This window comes from Microtus oregoni, unplaced genomic scaffold, assembly GCF_018167655.1.
Source record: "Microtus oregoni isolate MIOR12 unplaced genomic scaffold, Mior012 000001F_ref0000356, whole genome shotgun sequence".
Classification (NCBI taxonomy): Eukaryota; Metazoa; Chordata; class Mammalia; order Rodentia; family Cricetidae; genus Microtus; species Microtus oregoni.
The window spans coordinates 485,540-510,783 of record NW_024543060.1 but is presented as its reverse complement, the minus strand read 5'-3'; the positions used below and the strand labels follow the sequence as shown (position 1 = coordinate 510,783).

The following is a 25,244-nucleotide window of genomic DNA, read 5'->3' as shown; positions in this document are numbered from 1 at the left end:
CTTAGATGAAAGCGCATGCTTGCCTCTAACAAGCAGAGCAGACCCGAGAACACTGCGAGTCTAGTTGCCATCAAACAAATCGTAGCACTTTACTCCAAATGCTCTATTCAAAAGCTCTGTCTCCCGCAGGAGCCAGACAGAGATCGCAATGGCGGCACAGCCCCAGGAAGTCGCGCTTTAAAATGACACAGCGTTTTTTCTGCTACTGTTGCCTAATCAGGAAATCTCTCTACAGCACGCCACCAACAGCAAAAATCTGTGATAAACTCTCTCTCCCTTATTTTTAAGACTTCTCAGGTTTTTTAAGTGGGTTTAGTCCATCACCTGGGGTGCCATTTGTAGTAATTGGGGCGGCGGGGCTGCGTTCCCAGCACCCCGGCCGCCTGCCCAGCTAGCTTATGCTCTGAAATAACAACACAAACTGTATTCATTTAAACACTGCTTGGCTCATTCTCTTCTAGGCTAATTCTCATATATTAATTTAGCCCATTTCTAATCATCTGTGTGTAGCACCCCAAGGTGCACTTACCGGGAAGATTCTAGCCCATGTCCATCCTGGGTCGGAGCTTCATCCTGGGAGCAGGGCATGGCGTCTCTCTCAGGCGTCTGCTCCAGAGCAGAGCTGTCGAGTCTGCCCTCACTTCCTCTTCCTCCCAGCATTCTGTTCTGTTTACTCCTCCCACCTATCCTCTAACCAATAAAATGGGCCAAGGCAGTTCCTTTATTAGCTAATGACCAATGACCTTCCTCCATCAATGTCCCAAGTACCAATTCTACGTTTTGGAAAATGAGCCTACTGATGATAACCACACTCACTATGTCCATCTGACACTTAGTGCCTTTTCAATTTTTTTCTGAAATCAGCTAGTGAACTAGGTCTTCATCGCATTTGTCATTCTGAGAGCTGACAGGATTTGGGATCATTCTGCATTATCACACAGTATTACAAGAAGCCAACAAATTACTTTCTTCCTTTGACACCATCTCCACATGCAGAGGCCCTTTAGTTCTGTGTAGGACCCTTTTATAGATGGTGGAAGATCCCATGCCTTCCTCCTACCACAGTGCTCCATCCATCACTTGTCCATTCCTGTGAGCTGTTTTCTACAGTAATGAAGTCTCTGGAACTCAGTAGATTATCTGGATGTAGAGAGCCAAACTGTGGCATGTTTACTCTTTATGTGTCTATAAAAGGGGCTTTGTCTTCCCCATCAGTAGGACATGAACATAGAGTAAAAGGCCCCTTCTGTCAGTGATCTGCTATCTCAGACACTGATTTGGCAGAAAATTAAAGGTGGTATGTCAAGCTAGTTCTGTGCTCATCTTAATTGATTACTTCCATAATAGAGGACAATTGTGTTATCATTTGTGGGAACATGTATCATAAAGCATTCGATACACATCAGTAAATTGCTTATTACTAATTATTTATTAATAAATTACTCCAAGTTAAAAGGTCCAAAGTGCAGATTCATAAATTACAGTAGCTACAACTGTTCAAAGACACACCTTGTAAAAACTATGTTCTCTTCTACTAAGAGTTCTAAACTGTCTCAAACTGAAATTATCCACTGAGTTATATTGTTGTTTGTTCATATTTTTATCTCGTTAAGTGAATAGCAATGCTCATTTGGCATAGAAACAGGCCGATTGTAGTTTCAAGTCCACTCATGAATGGACTACTAAGGGACAGCCTGAGCATATCCTAGGCCATGGTATCTTGTCAGAGTGCTAGCAGAAGCAGGAATCTATTCTATGGTCCACAAACAAACCTTGTGCGAGATAGCATCACAAGCATTGAGAGCCCACAAAGTAACCTGAGAGAGAGGGGTTCTGTGATGCTCTAGGAGCAGATGATGACATGACAAGTGGAATCGGGGTACTAATTACATTGAGCACAAGAGTGACCATCAGTTACTACAGCATTAAAAAAGTTCTGTGGAGAAACTAGTGTCTTTCTTCGTGTGTGTGTGTGTGTGTGTGTGTGTGTGTCTTTCTATGTTTTTAGTGGACTAAATTCTTTTTTCACATGAGAAAAAGTGTTAAGGAAATTGTCACCAAACCTAATCAACTGATTGAAGGACAATTTAATGGCTAATGGTAAATCTCTAATGTATTTTAGGAAAACATTTGGTAAATGTTTTTATATGAATATTAAAATATTACTTTTTAAAATATGCCACAGTGCAGTAAGACCAGCAAGACAGCTAAAATCCCTATTGAAGAAGTCTTTCCTGATTAAGAGAGGTAAGAGTAATGGTGAATACTTGACTACCAACTCCCTAATTTCAAAAACAGCTTGGTTTTTTCAAAATATGAACAGAGGAAATAATATAGAAATGTAATTCCATCTTCTTTTGATCTGCCTTCAAATGGGTTTGCATTCAGAATTATTTAAGTAGTTTCTGAGAAAGTGTCAGTCTCAAACTTTATCATCTGAAACATGTTTGTTTATTTAATGTGAGTCTCTGATGTACACGGTATCTTTGTATAAATAAAAAGATCTCTAACTATTCCACAGTATGTGTCCTCTATGGTCATGTAACCACAAGTTGGCTTGTTATAAATGGATTTTTTATTAAAACCACATTGTGTTTATGCTACATATTATTATATACATCAATGTCAATAAGATGACCATATTAAAAAACCAAAAATAAAGCATTCAATTATTTTAACTTTTTTGAGAACTAAATGCTAATAAGTTTTTCTGGGATTTGCTCCTTCTATAATTTCTCAATTTAGACATATTAGACAATTCACATATGGTATTACGTTTATCTTTAATTATCTGTTATTTAATCTGAATATATCTTGACAAAAATCTTGACCTAAGAAATAATAGACTTGCCCAAAATTTAAAGAAATAAATGGACTTTGAGTCCTGTAGGCAGTTCGGGGGATTGAACACTGCTCTTATAAACATTCTCCAGTAGCGCACGCCCTATTGACTATATTGCCAGCACCTTTTTCCTTTGGTTTTATTAGTTAGTTTAAGATATGATGATACTTGGTTTATATGATGATAGACATAATTTCCAGAGCAATTTGCCACAATAGGAGGAAGGCTGAGAAAGTGCATCATTCTACAGTCGACAGCACTGATTGGTGCATTGAGTATATGGTATCTATCTAAAAAATTGTTCATTTCTTTTACATTTTCCAATATTGTGTAGTACAGGTTTTGTAGAATGACCTAATGATTTTCTGAATTTCCTCAATGTCTGTTGTTATGTCCTTCTTTTCATTTCTGATTTTGTTAATTTGAATGATCTCTCTCCATCTTTTGATTAGTTTGGATAACGGTTTGTCAATCTTGTTGATTTTTTTTTCAAAGAACCAGCTCTTTGTGTCATTGATTCTTTGTATTGTTTTCTGTGTTTCTATTTTGTTGATTTCAGCCCTCTGTTTGATTATTTCCTGTCTTCTACTACTTCTGAGTGAGTTCTTTTTTTTGGGTGGGGGGTGGAGTGTTCTATAGATATCTGTTAAGTCCATGTGATTCTTTACATCTGTTAGTTCTCTTATTTCTCTCTTAAGTTTCTGTCTGGTTGAACTGTCCATTGGATAGAGAGGAGTGTTGAAATCTCCGGGCGATGGTGGTGTACGCCTTTAATCCCAGCACTCGGGAGGCAAAGGCATGCGGATCTCTGTGAGTTCGACAGAGCTAGTTCCAGGACAGGCTCCAAAGCCACAGAGAAACCCTGTCTCGAAAAAAAAAAATCTCCTACTATTAGTATGTGTGGTTTGATGTATGATTTAAGTTTTAGTAATGTTTCTTTTAGTAAGAAACATTCTTTTAGTAAGATTTCTGTGGTGTTGTGGGTGTAGTTAGCTTCCTTGGGTGGAAGTTTTCCTACTAGTACTTTCTGTAAGGCTGAGTTTTTGGATATGTACTGTTTAAATCTGCTTTTGTCATGGAGTATCTTGCTTTATCCATAGATGGTGAGTGAAAGCTTTGCTGAGTATAGTAGCCTGGGCTTGTATCCATAGTCTCTTAGTGTCTGCAACACATCTATCCAGGACCTTCTGGCTTTCATGGTTTCCATTGAGAAGTCAGGCATAATTCTGATAGGTTTGCCTTATAGATTACTTGACCATTTTCCTTTGCACCTTTTAATATTCTTTCATTATTCTGTATGTTCTTTGTTTTGATTATTATATGGCCAGGGGATGCTATTCTTTTGATCCAGTCTATTTGGTGTTCTGTAAGCTTCTTGTGTCTTCATAGGGATATCCTTCTTTAGGTTGTGAAAGTTTTCATCTATAATTCTGCTGAATATGTTTTTTGTGCCTTTGAGCTGGAGTTCTTATTCTTCTACTCCTATTATTCTTAGTGTTGGCCTTTTCATGGTAGCTCAGATTTCCTGAATGTTTTGTGTTAAGAATTTGTTGGATTTAATGTTTTTTGACCAATGAGTATTTTCTTTATAGTATGTTCAGCACCTGAGATTCTTTCTTCTATCTCTTATATTCCGTTGGTTATACTTGTCTCTGTAGCTCCTGTTCATTTACCCAGATTTTCCATGTCCACAATTCCCTTGGTTTGTATTTTCTTTATTACATGTATTTCAGTCTTCAAGTCTTCAACTGTTTCTTTCACTTCTTTGATTGTTTTATCATGGGTATTTTTGGGTGTCTTTGAGGGATTTATTAATTTCTTCCAACTTTGTTTATCTTCTCTTCAATTTCTTTAAGGGAGTTTTTCACTTCCTCTTTAAAGGTATTCATCATTTTCATAAAGTTATGTTCAAAGTCGTTTTCTTCTACATCTGGCTTAGAATGGTCAAGTCTTCCTTTTGTGTGTCTACTGGATTCTCGTGTTACCATGCTGTGTTTTAGGATATTGGAGGAATTTTTGCATAGGCACCTACCATCTCTTCCTTCAAATGAGGCCAGCAGTGTCTTGGCATCTTGGTCCAATTTTTGCTGTGGCTGTCTCATGGGTCTCCTCAGTATTGGAGCAAGCTATGTTTCAGAATTCCACGGAGCTCGCAGGCTCTTGGGGCCCGTCAGTGTTGGAACAAACTGTGTTTTAGGGTTCCACAGAGCTTGCAGGTGAACAGGCACCACCTTGGATTTTCATTGTGGTAAAGAGGGTTGATGGAGGTCTCCCACATGCTAAGCCTCATTGGCAGTCCATTTGTTGGTGGGGCCAACACTCTGCTTCAGCCATAGGCAATGCCAAGGAAGTTATATTACAGTTTATATACTGTGAATAAAATAAACAAGAATTTGCTTTATTCCTTTTCAGAGGGCGGGCTTTTAGCATGCAGTGGGAGCTTGATACTTTGTTTGTGGGAACTCTGATGTTTCCTGTAAGGTACTACTACCATGGAATTGCTGCTTGGTCCCCATGTTTTTCCATGCTTCTCGCACTAGAGATACAGTTCAGGGTGCATAACTACTGCAGGGGGCTTTGCAATAGCTCTTACCATGGGAGGTGATAACTACTAATGCTGAACTTCTTTGCACTGCCCATTAGTGAAGGACCAGAAGCTAGAACTGAGGGGCTTCTGCAGCTTCCTCAGAAGCACTTAAGGAGAGTACACACCTTGACCCCTCTCTGGAGCTTTGCCAACCTATCAGTTTGAAATTCTTTGCAGAGGTCATTGTCCTTCGTCTGCTTGTGGTTTTGTTTTGTTTTGTTTTAATTTTGCTATGCTGCAAAGGGCAGTCACCATAGACTTAGCTTCCTTGTGTCTGGAATTTTCATCTTCAATGGAATAAGGTCAACTCAAACCTTAGAGAAACTCTTTTCACTTCCATACAAGATGAGTATACTCACTTACAATTCTCCTACCACCACTAGTCCAGAGACAAAGCAACAGCAGCAACACTGTGCTACTGCTTTAACACTTCAGCTTGTGATATTGATTCTGGCTAAGATGTCTTATAGTGCTCAAGATCATAGGTGTTTTGTACACCAATTTATTATAAGTAGTAACTTTTGATAAGTTTGTCTCTATTTGAAACATACAAAGAAGTCTCAATTAAGAGTTATCTATATTTGTTGTCTATAAATCAATATTCACTTTAAATTTTAACCTCATTTGGGGACAAAGTATATGTAGTAAAAAAAATATTGGCCTTGGCATTTAATGCTCTTATATTTTACAAATGATTATAACATATTTTGGTTTTCTACTTTATAGGTAGTCGAAGACTAAAAGATGAGGTCTCACTCAGGTAAGAATGTCTGGATTTTAAAATACACTGAGCATGTAGCGAATATAAAGTTTAGAAGCTGCCACCATGTTTTTCTCTGTGTAAGGCAGTTTCAGCTTCTTGATTATATGCTAATCAAAGCTGAATATTTATCTATGGAGAAGCATATAGTTTTAAATAACTGATTATTCCTCTGATACAGCATGAAATGCTATTAGGACTCCCTGTCTGTGGAGGTGATTCAGTGGGTAAAGTGCTGGCTGTGTATATGGGAAAATGGGAGACGGATTCCCAGGGTCTATATGAGGCCTGTTGGTCTTGTGTACTTCTAAAATTCTGGTGAGGTTATGATGAGATTGCACGTGGACAGAGAGCATCCCCTGACATTTTCTGGATTGCTTGCCTGAGGTTTGCATTCATGAGTGAGAGACCCAGCTAGTAAACTAATGCTTAAGGTTAGGGTCAACTCCCAAGTCTATATTCCAATCACCACACCTACACACTGGCATGTATTTATCTTAAATCACACATACATAGAAATACACAACATATAACATATTTTGCACATATATGTAAAAGGATCCATTTTCAAGTCATTAATCTTTTTCACTAATTTGTTTGTTTGAGTTGTCTGTGGGAAGAGTGTGAATAATATGGCAAGGTTCAAAACTCTCCAAGACTTTGCTAAAGATTACCTCAGAATGGCCTTATAGACATGCTTCTGTCCAGCAGGTTAATAGCTCCCTTAATGAGTTACCCAACTGTGGTGACTCACAAGGTAGGTGAAGTTAGAAAAACAAACTGGTTGGTCCAGAGCTTACCAACCAGAAGCCCTGAAATTTGGAGCTCTTAGCTGTAGTTCGGATGGAGTAGAGCTGAGGGTACTGTATTGCTCTGCAGTGCCCTGTAAATACTCAAGACTTGTGCAGGAAGTACTGGCCATTGCGAATAAAGAGGATCCTCATAGATCAAGGTGGTTTTGGTGCATGCTTTTAATCCTAGCACTCAGAAAAGCAGAGGCAGGTGGATCTGTGAGTTCAAGGCAAGCCTGGTATACAAGAACCAGTTCCAGGACAGGCTTCAAAACTACAGAGAAACTCTGTCTCAAAAAAAAAAAAAAAAGAATTTCATCATGTACTTGCACACAGACTACCAATAAAGCAGCTTCAAATCACCAAAATATGGTGAATTCTGATATTGTTGGCAGCTTGAGGTTTAGATTTTTTGATGTTTGATGTTCAGATCAAGATGTTGCTCCCAAAGCAATTTCTTGGAGAGAGTGAGTGACTAAATGTAATGCCTAAAAAGTTTCTTGACAGAAAACAGGACAAGGTGCTGTAGGTTTAGGGGAAGAAATGAAATAGGAGCATTACGTACTTAGAGCACAAAACAGTCAGTTACTGCAACCATCAGAACAAACTGTGTGGAAAAACCGCCATTCCCCTGTCTTGTGTGCTTGGATGTGTGTGTGTGTGTGTGTGTGTGTGTGTGTGTGTGTGTGTGTTGTTGTTGTTGTTTAAATCAAGAACTAATTTTCTATGTTATTCTCCATGAGGAAAGGTGGAAAGGAGAGCAGTCATTAATCATCACCAACTGTTGAAGAATGAATTCAGAATTATTTGGCTCGGCCTCTTTGCCCATGCCTTTAATCCCAGAATGTGGGAGGCAGGAGGCATAGATCTCTTTGATTTCAAGACAAACACAAAACATATAGCGTATTAAAAGTTAGCTGGAATACATAATGAGATCCTGTTTCAAAAAAATGTTTCTGTAAATATGTAACGTAAGATGTATGAGGGACTCAAAAATAAAGAATTTATGTAATATGTAATATAAGATGTATTAGGGACTGAAAAATAAAAAATTTATAAACATGCCAAGTGTTTTTATATGGATAATTAAATGATGATCACTTTCAACATATGTCACAGTGAAGGAACAATGACAAGAGAGCCAGAGCAGAGAAAGAAAAAGTGTGTCACCTTCAACAAAGGTAAGAATTACTCCATCTGTCCTACCTTCCCCGAAGAAGAAGGAATAAGGAAGAGTAAAGATTTTTAGATCCCAAAAAGGAGTTAAGGAAAACAAGTATAAATCAAGCACTTTCAAATGTGAAGTATTTTTGTCAAAACATTGCTTATTTCACTTTAATGCTGATATCTGTACAGCCTTTGAATAAATGAGAAAACATCTTTACACAGCACATGTCTTCCATAGTCACATTGCAGCAAATAGGATTGTCAGAAATACAGATTCTCCTTGAGTTTATGACAAATGCCTTGTATTTTGCACTGCATATCGCTAACACATCTCACTGCCACTAAAGTAAAATTAAGTCACAAAAAAACTTTAATCAATTATTTTCATTAACTAATTTCCCACCTTATGATGTTATTAAATCATCTGAGTTCTTAAATGTCTGTGAAAGTTCTCAGTTTGGAAAGTTTTGGCATAGTGTATAGTTGTTTTCTTTAGAAATCTCCTACTTTAGGGTGGAAGTGTTTCTTTTACAGTGAATGCATTGATTTTAGGAAGACTTAACAATCCTTATATGTTTTCCTTTTCTTTCTTTTTCTTGTTCCTTGCCTCCCCTCATTCCTTCCACCCATCCCTAAATCAATCCCTCCCTCCCTCCCTCTCTTTCTTTCTTTCTTTCTTTCTTTCTTTCTTTTCTGTGAAGTGCTAGAGGTTGAGCATAAGGCTTTGGGAGCATTGTAGGCAAGTACCCTACCCATAATCTCTGCCTTCTGTTTTTGTTAAAAAGAACATGGTAAGGGTGTATATCATTTCCATGCTGCAAAGCATGATTCAAGAATAAAAACTGAAACAAGGAGCTGGAGAGATGGCTCAGAGGTGAAGAGCACTGGCAGCTCTTCCAGAGGTCCTGAGTTCAATTCCCAGCAACCACATGGTGGCTCACAATCATCTGTAATGAGATCTGGTGCCCTCTTCTGGCCTGCAGGAATATATGCAGACAAAACACTGTAGATGTAATAAATCTTAAAAAAAAAAATTGAAACAAAAAGCTAAGTGAAGAAAATGACATCATTCTGTATTTCAAATAATTATCTGCTTCTCCGTTGAGTCTGGAGAGACTTTGTGGCAGTGGCAGGAACACCACGTAGTATTTACTTTCACCAACTGACATCACAGTGTCTTTTATACCTAAGCTGCCAGTGGCAACCACACTAAGTAGAGAATGCAAAACCCTCTTCTCTCAAGAGGTAAGATGAAGAGAGTCAATATTATTGTGATGGAGACAGCTTTGTGTCACTGTATTATGAAGTTTGCTGTTCATGGCATCTGTGGTGGTGAGAACTGACTGAGGCCTCCTGCATAATAAGCATAGGCTTTCCTACTGAGCCGCAATCCCAGTCCACTCGTTGGTGGCTCAAGTGGCTGTCCTGAGACATGGGGAATGCTAAAAAGGCACACTAAGTTTCCTTGACTTTAAACAAGACAAAAATGAATGATTTCATTTCTTTTTTGGTTTGTTTATGTTTATTTTATGATTTTTTTTGAGACAGAGTTTTTCTGTATGTATATTTGGAGCCTGCCCTTTAATGTATTCTCTACACAAGCTTGCCTTGAACTCCCATAGAGCCTCCTGCCTCTGTTTCCAAGCACTGGGATTAAAGGTGTGAGCCACCACTGCCAGCCTCCAATGTTTCATTTCTAAAAGCAAACTGCAAGTGAACAGTGAAGGATTGAGTGAGTTTATTGTTTACATATGTGAACTTGTACAATGATCCTATGTCAGAAGGAAGCCCATGGAATTTGCTGCTCCAGCCTCACAGCTGTTTCTCTGATGCTCTTGCACTTGAGGTCGAGCTTGGGGTTATTACTCCCAAGGGAGAGATCTTTCCAGTAATTCATTTCAGGGGAGATGATGCCTGCTATCATGAGCATCCTTTAAGCTGCATATAAGTCTGGAACACAGATGGAACTAAGGATATTCTTTCCCCAAAGGGGATGAGGAGAGGAAGCTTGATGCCTGCCCTCCCTTGAGCTGTTATGTAAAAGTCTCTGTCCCTCTTCTCTTTCTTTCTGCCAGGTTTCATCCTGATACAAAAGACAGAAACAATACATATAGTCCCAGTGGTAGGAATTTGCCTGATAAAATGAACAATTTTAACTAAAAGGCTCAACAAGGTTCTTTGTTTCCTTGAAGAACAAAAATATGTATAGGCCCATGGATCTTGTTTTCCATTTTGAATATGTTGTTTTGTTTGTGAGACACAGTTTTATTATTATGTAGTTCTGACTGTCTTGGGAATCACAGGGTGATTGTTTATTTTTAGGTATTGTGCTTGATAAGTTTAAGTCTTGCTTGATTTGAAATAAACAAAATGGATTAATTCTACATGAACAAATTTCCTAAAAAAGAGTATTTAGAATAGTCTAGATTAGTCTCAAAAATGGATACTATGTATCTAATCATTTTATATGTTATATTTCTCTAGCATTGTAACAAATTCATTTTGATTTTTTTAGAAGTACATTACAATACCAATAAGAAGCCTTTTTGCAGGTAAGGTCTAAGAATACAATAATACTAAGGAAATTCCAAGATAACAAGCCAATTATTGGTTGTATTCTCAGATAGATACTGATTTATACACTCAATTTTTGCTTTGTCTTACAATCCCCATAGTATTATCAATGTATTTTAGCCAGAAATATTGTTGTTTTTAGATCGTGGACATGAGTTGTATACTCAACCATCATGTCCCAAGTACCAATTTTGCGTTTTGGAAAATGAGCCTACTGATGATAACCACACTCACTATGTCCATCTGACACTTAGTGCCTTTTCAATTTTTTTCTGAAATCAGCTAGTGAACTAGGTCTTCATCGCATTTGTCATTCTGAGAGCTGACAGGATTTGGGATCATTCTGCATTATCACACAGTATTACAAGAAGCCAACAAATTACTTTCTTCCTTTGACACCATCTCCACATGCAGAGGCCCTTTTGTTCTGCATAGAACCCTTTTATAGATGGTGGAAGATCCCATGCCTTCCTCCTACCACAGTGCTCCATCCATCACTTGTCCATTCCTGTGAGCTGTTTTCTACAGTAATGAAGTCTCTGGAACTCAGTAGATTATCTGGATGTAGAGAGCCAAACTGTGGCATGTTTACTCTTTATGTGTCTATAAAAGGGGCTTTGTCTTCCCCATCAGTAGGACATGAACATAGAGTAAAAGGCCCCTTCTGTCAGTGATCTGCTATCTCAGACACTGATTTGGCAGAAAATTAAAGGTGGTATGTCAAGCTAGTTCTGTGCTCATCTTAATTGATTACTTCCATAATAGAGGACAATTGTGTTATCATTTGTGGGAACATGTATCATAAAGCATTCGATACACATTAGTAAATTGCTTATTACTAATTATTTATTAATAAATTACTCCAAGTTAAAAGGTCCAAAGTGCAGATTCATAAATTACAGTAGCTACAACTGTTCAAAGACACACTTTGTAAAAACCATGTTCTCTTCTACTAGGAATTCTAAACTGTCTCAAGCTAATAACCTGAAATTATCCACTGAGTTTTATTGTTGTTTGTTCATATTTTTATCTCATTAAGTTAATAACAATGCTCATTTGGCATAGAAACAGGCCGATTATAGTTTCAAGTCCACTCATGAATGGACTACTAAGGGGCAGCTTGAGCATAGCCTAGGCCCTGGTATCTTGTCAGAGTGCTAGCAGAAGCAGGAATCTATTCTATGTTCCACAAACAAACCTTGTGAGAGATAGCATCACAAGCATTGAGAGCCCACGAAGTGACCTGAGAGAGAGGGGTTCTGTGATGCTCTAGGAGCAGATGATGACATGACAAGTGGAATCGGGGTACTAATTACATTGAGCACAAGAGTGACCATCAGTTACTACAATTTTAAAAAATGTGCTGGAAAGAAACTACTGTCTTTGGTGTTCTCTCTCTCTCTGTGTCTCTCTCTCTCTCTTTCTGTCTTTCTCTCTTTGTCTCCCTCGTGTGTGTCTATGCTTTCGGTGGACTAATTTCTGTGGACTAAATCTTTCCTTTCTTTCACATGGGAAAAGTTTTAAAAAAGTGTCACCAAACCTAATCAACTGATTGAAGGGCAAGTTAATGCTTGACTGTAAATCTCTAATGTATGTTAGGAAATCAAACAGCAAATAATCAAAGCATTTGGTAAATGTTCTTGTATGAATATTAAAATATTACATTTTAAAATATGCAACAGCGGCATACGACCACCTGGAGAGCTGAAACCAATACTTAAGAAGTCTCTTCAGATCAGTGGAGGTAAGAGTAATCATGAATACTTTGCTGCTACTTCCCTAGTTTCAATAGCAACTTAATTCATTCAAAAAAGAACAAAGTAAATAAGATATAAACGTAATTTCATGTTTTAAAATTTGCCTCCTAATGTTCTTCACATTCAAAATTATTTCAGAAATGATTTTCTGAGAAATTTCAGTATAAAACTATATTATCTGAACCATGTTTATTTATTTAACATGAGCCACTGATGCACACAGTATCTTTGTATAAATATAAGGACCTCTAACTAGTCCACAGTATGTGTCCTCTAGAGTTATGTGACAGCAATTTTGCTTGTTATAAAATGAATTTTTCTTTCATTTTTATAATAAATATATTACATTTTTGCTACATATATATTAGTGTCAATGAAAGGTGATCATGTAAAAAACAGAAATACAGTATTCAATTACTTTCATTAAGGATTTTGAGAACTAAATTAACTACATTTTATGGGTTTTGTTCCTTTCTGTAATTTCTCTACTTAGACATATTAGAAAATTCACATATGGTTTTATGTTTATCTTTAATTATCTGCTATTTAATCTGACTATTTCTTGGCATACGAAATAATAGGCTTGGTCAACTTTTTTAAAAAATGGACTTTGAGTCCTGTAGGCAGTGCTGCGGATTGAACATTGCCATTCTAAGCATTCTAGACTAGTGCTCGCCCTAATGGCTATACCGCCAGCACCTTTTCCTTTGGTTTTATTAGTGGAGGATATGGTGATACTTGGTTTATGTGCTGATAGACATAATTTCCAGAACAATTTGCCACAGTAGGAGGAAGGCTGAGAAAAGAGCATCATTCTGCAGGGGACAGCACTGACTGGTCCACTGAGTCTGGATAAGATTCTAAGAGTGGAAGGAACACTGCAGAGTTTGGGCTCTCCGCTGTCACCACAGTGTCTTTCACACCAGCCTTGCCTATAGAGAGCACAGCATCAAGTGAATAGGAGTACGTGGAGTGTAGAGGGTCTGAAAGACTTTATTGAAAAGAGTCAGCATTATTGTAATGTGGGTGACTGTCCTTTACATTATTTCCACACTAAATTTCCTTTGTGGTGACGATGGTTGATGGAGGTCTCTCACATGCTAAGCCTCATTGGCAGTCCATTTGTTGGTGGGACAAATGCTTTGCCTCAGCCATAGGCAATGTCAAGGAGGTTATACTGCAGTTTCCATATTGTGAATGAAATAAGCAAAAATTTGCTTTATTCCTTTGTAGAGGGCAGGCTGTTAGCATGCAGTGAAAGCTGCTCACTTGAAGCTGTGTATGTGTGGACACAAACGTTTCCTGTGAGGTACTACTCCCATGGAATTGCTGCTTTTTCCCCATGTCTCTTTCATGCTTCTTGCCCTGGAGATACAGTTCAGGGTCATAACTACTGCAGGGGGCTTTCCCATAGCTCTTACCATGGGAGGTGATAGCAGCTAGTGCTGAGGTTCTTTGCACTGCCCATTAGCAAGGGACCAGAAGCTAGAATTGGGGGGCTTCTGCATCTTCCTCAGAAGCACTTGAGGAGAGTACACACAATGCCCTCTCTCTCTCTGTATGTAGCTTTGCCACCCTGGCATCTGGAAATTCTTTGCCCTTGGTCTACCTGTGTTTCTTAACTTTTGCTATGCTGCAAAGAGCAGTCCTCATAGACTTAGCTTCCCTGTGTCTGGAATTTTCATCGTCAACGAAATAAGTTCAACTTAATCTTTAGAGAGGCTCTTTTCACTTCCATGCAAGATGAGTATGCTCACTTGCAATTCTCCTAACACCACTAGTCCAGAGATAAATCCAGCAGCAGCAACACTGTGCTACCAATTAACACTTCAGCTTGTGATATTGATTCTGGTTAAGATGTCAGTTTCTCTGTTTGATAATGCTCATGATCATAGGTATTTTGTATACCAATTTATTATTAGTATCGACTTTTGATAAAATTGTCTCTGTATTTTAAACATACAAAGAAGTGTAAATTAAGAGTTATCCTTGTTTTTATTGTCTATAAATCAGTATTCACCTTGAAGGCTACACAGATTCAAAGTATATGTAGTAACGAAGCATTGGCCTTGGCATTCAATGCTCTTTTTTCTACAGTTGCTTATAACATATTTTGCCTTTCTACTCTGTAGATAATGGAAGAAATCAAGACCAAATCCCACTCAGGTAAGAATGTCTGGATTTTAAATACAGTATGTAGAGAATATAAAGTTCAGAAGCTGGCACCAAGTTTTCCTCTGTGTAAGACAATTTTAGCTTCTTGATTATTTGCTAATGAAAGCTGATTTATGCCTCAGATACAGCGTGCAATGATGTTAGGACTCCCTGTCTGTGGAGGTGATTCAGCAGATAAAATGCTGGCTGTGCATATGGGAGAATGGGAGATGGATGCCCAGGGTCCACATGAGGCCTGTTGGTCTTGTGCGCTTCTAAAATCCTGGTGAGCTTTGGTGAGATTGCAGGTGGAGACAGAGCATACTCTCACATTTTCTGGATGTCTTGCCTGGATTGCTAGCCTGGGGCTTGCATTCATGAATGAGATTCAGCCATATAACGAAGGCTGAGGGTGAGGGTCTACACCCAAGTCTGTACTCCAATCACCACACCTATACATTGGCACATATTTTACTGCAATCATACATACTTACAAATACACTGCACATAACATGCAGTTACATATATGTAAAAATATTAGTTTTCAGGCTGTTAATCCTGTTTACTGGTATGTTGGGGACACGGTGTCTGCTGGGAAGAGTGTGGGCAAAACTCTCCCAAACTTTGGTGAGAAAATCACCTCAGAATGGCCTTATAGACATGCTTCTGGTTAGCAGGTTTATTTCCCTCTTAATGAGTTCCACCTCTGTGGTGAATCCCTAGGTAGGTGGAAGTTACAAAAAGAAAGTGTTTGATCCAGAGTTTGTCAATCAGAAACCCTGAAATTGGGAACTTTTAGCTGTAGATACGATGAATCAAAGCTGAGGGGACAGTGTTGCTCCCTAGTGTCCTATAAAAGGACTCAGAAATACCCTTGAGTATAAAGAGTTTCAACATATGCATGTGGACACACTATCAAATCTTCAAGTCCCCAAAATATGATGACTTCTGAGACTGATGGCAACTTAATGCTTAGACATAGAGTCCATTTCATGTTTTCCCAGAGCAACTCTTTGAAGAGAGTGCTATGAAATGAAATGACTAATTTTTTTTTTTTTTTTTTTTTACAAAAAACAGGCCATGGTACATTAGGTTTAGGGGAACAAATGAAATAGGAGCATTAAGTGCTCAAAACCATCAGTTACTGCAACCATCATAACAAGTGTGTGCAAAACTCGCCATTTCCCCCTCTTATGTCATTGGATGTGTCTGTGTGTGTGTGTGTGTGTGTGTGTTGCATGTGTGCATGTGTCTGTGCCTGTTGCATGCTTTGCATATTTTTTTGTGCAGACATGAGGGAAAGAGGAGGATATTGGTGTCTTGCATCATTCTCTAACTTATCCACTTGACATAAGATCTCTGACTGACCCTGGAGCTGGTCTGGCAGCCAACAAGCCCAAATGGTAGCCTGTTCCACCCACAGTACTGGGGTACATGTGCATGTGTCCATGCCCAGTTTTTTATGTGGATGCTGAGGATTCAAACTCAGGTTGATCTGTGTTGGCAGCAAACATTCTTATTGACTGAGCCATCTCCCAAACCACTGGCTTTTTAAATTTTTATTTTTAAATAGAACTATGACTGAGTCTTCACTGAATGTTACATAGATTGAGACAAGTTGAAACTGCCAAAGTAAAAACTTTTTAAAACCTGGGTCAACGTTGAATTACATAAATGCAAAAATATAGTGCACAGATAACAAATCTTTCAAGAGAGATGCTCTAAGGACCAAACTCACCCCTCACTGCATGCTTTTATTCTAAAGGCTCTCTGAAAACCCTCATGTTACAACAGAGGACACGGCCACCACCTCTGCTATTAAGGTAAAATTCTCCTTTGTGAAATTTGTTTCCTTATGAATTTTGTTAAAATGCAGCAGTACTCTACCTATCACAGTTTTATATGGAAATTTGGTCAGAGAAAAGTGTTTGGTATCAGTGAACCATCCTTTCTATAAATTCCAGTGAGCAGTAAGTCCTTGCAGATAGCGGTGGCCCAATAGGAGAATGAACTGGAAACACAGGGAGTGGAAGATTGAGTGCAGTTCTCATATATTAGAAGATGCCTGGTGCTTGATCAAGGATGGTTTGCAGAAATAGATACACATTAGACTGATTTTTAAAACAACTGTGGTGATACATCTGAATACATTTTAGAGGGTCCGGTTATTGTAGTGGTCCAGGCATCACCCAGGTGCCTTTTCTCTCAGCATAATTGCAGGTAGGTTGTCTCTTCCCTTGGATAGTCCTATTTCAGGATCACAGATAAAAGCATCTCCTCTGTTTGTCTCTTTTCTTCTGTGTTTATATTAGCAAGAAATTTTGGAAATTTAGCTATTTGTAATCTGTTCAACCAAGTTTTCATTATGAAGAGATTACAGACTGTTTTCTATTTGATTTCACTAGGAGGATATTGACAACTCTTCCTCCAAGTGCACAGTAAGTATTTTTCCCCAATTAGCCAGCAATTGTAGATGTGAAGATTCAATTACCATATAGTAATACTTTGGTTTCTGGATATTTGCTCTGTACTTGACAATAATATACACTCTGATTCTTTGTATCATGTTTTTTATTTATTTATTTTACTTTTTCTTTTATTCTTTAAGACAATCTTTTTTATTTTACATACCAACCCCAATTCCCTCTCCCTCCCTTCTGCCTGATCTCCCAACTCCCCACCACCCCACTCCACACTACCCCACTCCCCATTCATTCCTCATAGAGGATAAGGTCTCCCACTGGGAGTCAACAAAGTCTGTCATATCCCTTGAGGCAGGACTAAGGCTATCCTCCCTGTATCTAGGCTGAGTAGAGTATCCCTCCATAGGGAATGGGTTCCAAAAAGCCAGTTCACATACTAGGGGTAAATAAATACTGGACCCACTGCCAGTGGACTAACAAAACTGACCAAACCATATGACTGTCACCCACATTCAGAGGGCCTAGTTTGGTCCTGTGCCAGTTCCCTAGTTGTCAGTCAGGAGCCAGTGAGCACCCACAACCTTGGGTCAGCTGTTTCTGCAGGGTTTTTTTTTTCTATAATCAACCTCATATTTGATCACAAAGCAAATCTCAACAGATTAAAAAAAGTGGAAATAACCCCGTGTCTTATTGGATCACCTATGGGTTAAAGTTAGAATTCAACAAGACTAATTGCAAAAATTCCACGTATTCATGGAAACTGAACAATTCTCAACAGAATTACCCCTGGATCAAGGAAAAATAAAGGAAGCCTTCCTAGAATTTAATGAAAATGAATGCATGACATACCCAATTCTTCGGGATACTTTGAAAGCATTACTAACAGGAAAATTCATAGCACTAAGTGCCTACATAAAGAACCTGGAGAAATCTCACACTAGCATTTTAACAACACACCTGAAAGCTCTAGAACAAAAAAGGGAGTCTCACCCAGGAGGAGTAGATACCAGGAAATTATCAATTTGAGGACTAAAATCAATAAAATAGAAACAAAGTAAATGAAACAAAGAGTCAGTGGGACAAAGAAATGGGTTTTTGAGAGAATCAGCAAGATAGACAAACCCTTATTCAAACTAATCAAAAGAAAGAGAGACAAAATCCATATTAACAAAATCAGAAATGAAAAGGGGGACATAACATCAGACACTGAGGAAATCCAGAGAATTATCAGGTCATATTTCAAAAATCTGTATTTGAGAAAAGTGAAAAATGTAAAGGAAATGGACAATTTTCTTTTGTGTTTTAACCCTTCAGAAGGTACAAAGCAAACAGAAGAGCTTGCTCTGTTTGTATACCCTACTTAACATTACAAATGGCTAACAACTAGCTAATTACCTTGAACTATCTAAATTCAACATTAGGAGAGACAGGGGCAGACTTGACATAATTATGACACTTAATAAAACCATTAGTAACTGTAATTTTAATATTGTCAGAACCAAACTCAAATGCTCTTTCTTTTAAGCCTAATCCAACTTGGTTTCTGAATTAATATTAGCTATTATGTATGATCAAAGTGAGTCATTGGTCAAGGGAGGTCTTAGCAGGGAGACAGATCTCAAGTGATTTTAATAAACAGACATTCAGTTGCCAGACATCTTCCAAGATTTCAGTGAAAAATCATTAGCATATAAATTGACATGATTAATACAAATGTAAATTTTAGACTAATGTCAAAATTTTAGTTTGATACAGAAAGTAAATGGTAATGTGATGAGTGTGGCAACCATGGAGTGTTCCCCTTGGCGTGAAGGGACCAACATCTTGGATATGCAAAGGATTAGAATACAAACCACAATATACAAACCACAATATCACTAATAGAAATGAGATCTTAGCACAGAAACATTGCGAGACCCTGTCTCACCCAGTGAAAGCAGAGAGCTGCCTCCTGAAAGTTATCCTATGCCCTTCACACACACACACACACACACACACACACACACACACACACACACACGTGCACGCACACATGTATGCATGTACGTATACACACATGCACTAGCATAGCACAAACAGGCATATTAATTCAAGCACACAAGCAAACACACACTCCAATAGTAATTTTTAGGATGATACAATATTGATTATTCAGATAATAAATGGTATCTATATATTCATTGGCACTCCTGTTGTGTAACTAACATATAAGGAAAATATTTTCAGGGTCTTCTCTGTCATCTTCAGTGTTTCTAACTTCCATGTGACATGTGTCCTGGAAAACTATACTTGTACCATGTGGCCCTTTCATTCCCTTTTTATAACTGGCTTAAGCATATTTAGTTAATGATGAAGCAATGAGTGAAACATATGGCGTGTGAAAATGTGTCTAAGGCTCACAAATCTCTAGCTTTGATGTGTTCACGCTCATCATTCTCAAGGAAACCAAATGCACTGAACATTTTCACATGATGCCCTTGAGCAGTTCGGACACACATGTAGTATGTTACTTCCTCATCTGTTTTCCTTTACAAACAATGCTTCTCAAGCTATTTTGTTTACCATTTCCACGTTACATTGTTTGATCATGTTGAGTAAGCTCTGGAACGTTTGAGTATTTCACATAAGTAGCACAAATCCTCCTCAAACCTGGTACAGAAAGGTAAACATAGACTGCTAAGTTAGGAGTCTCCCTGAGATGTCATGAATGATTAAGGCCTAGCATCATTATTTGTAATTGGAATAAAAGTTGGGGAGGCTCTCCTTCTGACAAACAGCATCAAATGCATTTTCAAAACTGGCACTTCCTAAATATATTTATTTATTTATTAATTAAAGATTTCTGCCTCCTCCCCGCCACCGCCTCCCATTTCCCTCCCCCTCCCCCAGTCAAGCCCCCCTCTCTCGTCTGTCCGAAGAGCAATCAGGGTTCCCTGCCCTGTGGGAAGTCCAAGGACCACCCACCTCCATGAAGGTCTAGTAAGGCACATGGTTCCAATGGGATACATACAATTTCATCACCACCGTGATTGAGGCCGGCAGGCATGGTGCTGTAGCAGCAGCTGAGAGTTACATTTAAATCTATACAAGGAACCAAGAGCTCACTAGAAATGGCACCAGTCTTCTGAAACCCAAGACCACACAACTCCTCCAACAAGGCCACACCCCCTATCCTTCCCCCCAAATAGTTCCACTCCCTGGAAACCAACATTCAAATATACGAGCCCATGAGTCTGTTCTCATTCAAGCCAGCACAGAGATGCTGGAACAGGCCATCGCATTCATCAGCCATATATAAAAACAGTCATAGCTAAGGAGTAAGAGTTTGGATGGCATCTCCCAGAACCCTTCCTTCAGCCCCATAGTTTCCATGTGCTGTGGGAAGTGGCACACTTTATTCATGCATTTCAAAAGTCACCCTCACTATTCTGTTATCCCGGGAACCTAATGGGCAATTGTGAAAGCCATGGGGAAAGCAGTAGTGTGGTGCAGAAGAGCGAGGTTCTTTTTGTTTCCGAAGCCCCCGATTGTCACATTCTCTTAATCTGGATGGAATGTAAAATCCTTGTCATAAAGACAGGAGAGGACACATTGTGTCTTTTTTTCCATCTTTCTTTTATAGAGCGGTAGCAAAGAACAGTAGAAAAGAAGGCATAAAGCTGAATAGATCCCCTTTTAAGATTCTCAAACTCTGGGCCTTTGACTAAACCAATGGAAGCAAAAGTTTCAGGATATCAGCGGTTATGTGATAAAATTAGCCCGAGAAAACAAACATTTGGGGACTCTAAATCAAGACCCTGACATTAACAGATAAGTTCTAAAATGAACAAAAATAAGTGAGATTTTCAATGAAATCTAACATCTCAAAATTTCCTTAAAGGTTGAAACAAAGAAGGGAGAAGATTTCCTTCCTCCACCTAATATGCATGACATCGTGCCCCAGCCTCCTGCCCATGCCGATGCCACATCAACTTCTCATGTTAGTGAAACAGGTGACAATCGTCAGTCATCCGAGGAAACTACTGTTAACACCACCAGCGTTAGTGAAAGAGGTGACAATCTTCAGTCTTCGTCATCTAAGGAAACTACTGTAAACAACACCAGCGTTAGTGAAAGAGGTGACAATCGTCGGTCATCTGAAAAAACTACTGTTAACACCATCAGCGTTAGTGAAAGAGGTTACAATATTCCATCATCTGAGGAAACTACTGTTAACAACACCAGCGTGGATCACACACCTCCTCTAGGTACTTATACTGGGCATGCAAGGGGGAGAACACATGCTGTCCCTGACCTTGCTCCTGGTAGCCACACTGGTGACACCATGGACCCTGTGCAACATTCTGACCCTGTTCTTGATACCTGCTTAGAAGAGAACACAGTGTCTTAGCTTCACTACTGACCAGAAATCTGCTCTTGTTTGTATCCCAGGTGACACGTTGGACCCTCAGAATGCTCATATGCGGGTTCTTGCTTCACGTCCTGCTCACGGCACCAGCTATGCAGCGAATACTCCCGTCATGGTTTTTCCAATTTGGGCAGCAACCACATCCTTGCTCCTCCTAACATCGTCAATGTGGTTGCTGCAGTTGGTGGCTTTGACGATGCCGTGGGTATGGAACCTAATTTAGAAATCCTGCACAGTTAAAGTTAAAGGAGCTTAACAAGGTAAGTTAGACCACACCAATGGCTTAAAATAGATAAATATTTCTGTGCGGGAAATCCAATTCTCTTTGGCTCTAATATGCATGATGATAAATAAATTTCATACTTTGTATGGGACTCTTTAGATATTACCTATAACTAGAAAAAAAATGATTATCTTTTCTAGTCATATTGAAAATGCATCACATAAAATTAACACAATCAGTTTAGTCCAACCAAACTGACCAAGTAAAGTTGGTAAGCACACAGTTGCCTCCCATGCTGGAATGAGGAAATGATTTTCACTCTTAATGTGAAACTTGTATTTTCTGAATGGCGAAGCAGGGAAATGTAACTGTTAGATATTAGTTGTTATTTTTCTGTGTCCATACACTGTGACTTATGTGGACAGCATTATTTTGGAAACAAACACCCCAAAAGAAACAACCTCTGAGAATAAAACCAATGAAACAAGACTCCACATTCTCACCATTCTCAAATACAATGATACTCATTGTGACATGACACTACATAGGATTCTATGGGTGATGCCTCTGTTATTGCTTATCTTGACGATGCTACCAATGATGTTCTTGATACTACTGATAATTCTTGCTTTTCTTTTTAGTTTCTGCTGAACAACCTATGAAGAGCTCCTGTTGTCAAGTGTCAGAAATATTTTTTGAGGTTTTTTTTTTCATTTTATTGTTTGAAGAATATTTTCAGTTTACTCTTTGACATTTTAATGTATGTAATTCAGATCATCCATGTTGCTCATATTTTCCCCATCCCTGTCCTCTGCCTCCATCCCATCCCCTAACTTGTCCTCATCCCATTTTTGTGTCATTTATCTTAAGGAGTAAGACTTCCAGTAGGATCCCCCACAGCCAAGTGCATGTGGACATTATCAGTTGGACTAAGTGAGTTATTAAAAAAGGGAAGGAGACATAACATCCATCTTTCACCAGTTTTGCAGATAAATTACATATAGTGTTTTGTTCCTTGAATTACTGGCCAGTTTAAAACATTAAATCTTATCTAATTCTATAGACCTTATTATGCTTTCAGTACATGTAAAGCTTGCTAAACTTTCATTCACCTATTTAAACATGTACTGTACATGCATCCCCAGAGAAAGAACACAACTCAAGGGGATACACAAGTCAATAGGAATTTGACTTTATCTAATGGAATACACTGATAAATTCTGAAAGATAAACAAAAACACTTTGCTACTTGGACTTTCTCTCTTACTCCTTGATCAGAAGCCTCCTAGTTGTGCGGAATTCTAAGGAGGTTAAGGAACTGTAATGGAGAGTTGAAAGGAGCAAAGGGTCAAAAGTATTTCCAAGAGGTCAATAAATTCATTATTCTGCCATCCGATAAAATATTGAAATCAATTTCTGCCTAGAATGAATTTCATGAGATTTCCAGAAAAGGAGTAGAGTTGTTCATTTGTAACAAAAGATGACAAATATTAGATGCTGAGTTTGCCACATCTTTATGAATACAAATATAGATATGTATGGGTTCCTTGGCACCCTATTGTTCAACATTCAGGAATGAAAAATTCCACTGAGAGTTGTTGAGGCTAAGCGGCCCAGCTAGGGCTAGAATATAAGAATCAACATGGCTTATGTGTGTGGGGGTTTATATATTTATATATGTACAATTAAAATACCTGGTCTTTTAAATGAGCTCAATATTTTCAGAATGCATGATTTTAAAACTCTTTTTGAGGAAGCATGTGGAATGTACTGCAGGGGATGAAAGAATACTATAAAAATATATAAAAAATAAATTATAATGTATTTCTGGTTCCTTCATATATATATATATGTAGTCTAGTTCCTTCTTAGTCCACCTCCTTTTTGGTATTCTAAAAAAAAAAAACTATTAACCTGTTGTACATTATTTTGAAAGATTAAAGATATAAGACACCTTTAAAAATGATGTTGTTATGATATTATTACATTGGCTTTCAAGTGACAATCTGTCAGAAATATTTTATAAAATTTAGAAATTTTCCTCAATTGGACCTTGGGAGCTCAGTCCAGTGCTCCAATGTGGGTCTCTGTCTCTATCTCCATCCATTGCCAGATGAAGGTTCTATGGTGATATGCAAGATATTTATAAGTGTGGGACAGTTCAGGCGTCCTCTCCTCAGCTGCTCAAGGAACAAGCTGGGGACATCTCCTTGGACACCTGGGAACCTCTCTAGATTCCAGTCTCTTGCCAACCCTAAAATGGCTCCCTTAATTAAGATATATACTTCCCTGCTCCCATATCCACTCTTCCTCCATCCCCACCATCCCATTCCCCCAAACTCTCCCCATCCTTCCCTTCTCACTTCTCTCTCCCCCTCTCCACCTCACCCATCCCCCAAGCTCCCAATTTTTGCCTGGCTATCTTGTCTACTTCCAATATCCAGGAGGATAACTATATGTTTTTCTTTGGGTTCACCTTCCTATTTAGCTTCTCTAGGATCACGAAGTATAGGTTCAATGTCCTTTATTTATGGCTAGAATCCACTAATGAGTGAGTACATACCATATTCATCTTTTGGGGTCTGGGTTACCTCACTCAGGATAGTGTGTTCTATTTCCATCCATTTGCATGCAAAATTCAAGATGTCGTTGTTTTTTACCACTGAGGAGAGAGAACATGAACAAGAAAGTCAGGACCGCAAGGGGTACACCCACCCACTGTGACGGTGGGGCTGATCTAATGGGAACTCACCAAGTCCAGCTGGACTGGGACTGATGGAGCATGTGATCAAACCGGACTCTCTGAACATGGCTGACAAGGAGGGCTGACTGAGAAGCCAAGGACAATGGCACTGGGTTTTGATTCTACTGCATGTACTGGCTTTGTGGGAACCTAGTCTGTTTGGATGCTCACCTTCCTAGACCTGGATGGAGGAGGGAGGACCTTGGACTTCCCACAGGGCAGGGAACCCTGACTGCTCTTTGGACTGGAGAGGGAGGAGGAGGGGGAATGAGGGGAAGGGGAAGAAAATGGGAGGAGGTGAAAAATTTTAATAATAATAATAAATAAAATCTGTACTTACTCTCAGAAAAAAAATAGAAATTATAATGTTAAATATTTCTCTGAAAATTGATACAGTATATACTGAATTTTGTATATAAGTTTTTAGTAGCTTTTCATTAAAATATACTATGAAAATATTTTAAACTATTTCTTTGTATTGTACAAGCTGATGGCATGACCTCTTGGTGACACGTTTAAGGAGAAAGCTTCTATTATAGCTATCAGAGATAGAACAGACAGTGGCACATCAAATCACTCAGAGCAGAAATAGATGTTGGCTGAACATAGTCAACTGCACCTGCCTATGATAGAAGCAGAAGCAGAGCAGAGAGGCAGATGGAGAGAGACAGAAGAGGAGACACAGAGAGAGGGAGAGGAACATAGAGACAGGAGGAGACAGAGAGATAGGTTTAGGAAGAGAATGAGAAGCTGGGAGAGGGATGCTTCTGAACTAGAGGGAGTTTAGGGTAGGGAGCAGGGTAGAAGACCTAGAA

At 38.7% G+C, this 25,244-nt stretch overlaps 2 long non-coding RNA genes across 4 annotated transcripts; one reads left to right on the top strand and one right to left on the bottom strand.

Moving 5' to 3' along the window:
- The first annotated feature begins 8,116 nt into the window (after window positions 1-8,116).
- On the top strand, window positions 8,117-17,062 carry LOC121460810. The gene is made up of 5 exons (XR_005976105.1): window positions 8,117-8,161; window positions 12,404-12,465; window positions 14,611-14,644; window positions 16,398-16,455; window positions 17,038-17,062. It is a non-coding gene; the product is annotated as an uncharacterized LOC121460810 (long non-coding RNA).
- On the bottom strand, window positions 10,002-24,298 carry LOC121460815. 3 transcript variants are annotated; one of them, XR_005976108.1, is made up of 3 exons: window positions 24,250-24,298; window positions 21,459-21,691; window positions 10,002-10,230 (listed from the first exon to the last, which is right to left on the bottom strand). It is a non-coding gene; the product is annotated as an uncharacterized LOC121460815 (long non-coding RNA). The 3 variants fall into 3 exon arrangements; XR_005976106.1 differs by lacking the exon at window positions 10,002-10,230 and adding an exon at window positions 20,041-21,143; XR_005976107.1 differs by lacking the exon at window positions 10,002-10,230 and adding an exon at window positions 20,041-21,140.
- Window positions 24,299-25,244: the final 946 nt, after the last annotated feature.